Below are 1,302 nucleotides of genomic sequence, written 5' to 3'. Positions count from 1 at the left end.
GCTGTGCGAGGCCGGAGCGAGCGGGGCCAGAGCGAGAAGGGGCCGGAGCAGGGCCAGAGCGAGCGGGGCCGGAGCGAGCGGGGCCGGAGCTTGCGGGGCCAGGAGCGTGCGGGAGCGAGCCTGACCGGAGCGAGCGAGCGGGGCGGAGCGAGCAGGGCCGGAGCGAGCGGGGCCAGAAAGAGAAGGGGGCCAAAAAAAAAAAATTCTTGCTGTGAAGAGAAGTCAGTTATCGTGCAGGAACAATGTGGAGGACTTAAATAATCAGAACAATAAACTAACAAGAACAATTAAGTTATGTTTTTGGATTAGTTTTTCTTAGTCAGAAGAAGTTTTCTTAAAAAAGAATTTTTCTGTGTACACTACTACTGTTTACTGTCATTGGAGTCTGAAATGCCAATAGAAAAGTAAGATGTCATCTGACATTCAAGTGCTAATAGGAACATTTGAACAGCAAATCCTGAAGCAAACAGCACTTCTTTCACAGGCTTCCTGATACAAAGCAGAATCTACATTAATAATCACTGCTTTCATAATTCCAACACTGATTCAGATACAGAAGTCAAGAATTAGAATGACTACGTAAGTCAATTCCTTTATTTATTCATTCACAAATCTACAAAATGATCATTGATGTTCATCTGCCCACTTCAGAGGGCCATGACGAAAGGAGATGTCCTAGCAGTTTGTACAAACTCAGTAACAATAGGGCTTCATTTTCATTTATTTATCTTACTAGAGCTGAAACAAGCCAGAGCCTTGTACTTGCTCTGACACTGAGGTACATCCAGCTTTAGGAGTCATTCTTCACAATTTCCAATCTCTCTTAAGTAACCAAGCAGTAATTCTTGTCAATGATACTTTTAAACTATCTCTTGAACTTGGCTATCCCACCCCAAGACCATTGCCACAACTCACATAGACCATGTGGAGTCCATTCTCTCCCACATGGAGTATGGTAATAAACTCTTATAGGGTTCTTCTCTAGCCCACACTAATCCATGTAACATAGAGAAATGTATTTTTCAAATGCAAATATTTTTAAAAAGATAAAACCAATAGTTTCTTTTTCTAGGCTCCTCCATAATGGCCTCTGTGTTTCTTAACATTGACACAAGTTTTCCTATTTCTGGACATTCTTGAAATGAATGCTTCTATAAAAATACTGGCCATTGGTGCGGCATGCCTGTAATCCTAGCTATTCAGAAGTCTGAGATCTGAAGATTATGGTTCAAAGCCAGCCAGGAGGGGTAGGGATATGGCTTACTGGTAGAGTGCTTGCTTAGCATGCCTGAAGCCTTGAGC

This window comes from Megascapheus bottae, chromosome 7 (assembly GCF_031878675.1).
Source record: "Megascapheus bottae isolate mThoBot1 chromosome 7, mThoBot2.hap1, whole genome shotgun sequence".
NCBI classification, from domain to species: domain Eukaryota; kingdom Metazoa; phylum Chordata; class Mammalia; order Rodentia; family Geomyidae; genus Megascapheus; species Megascapheus bottae.
Note: the sequence above shows the minus strand (reverse complement) of the source record.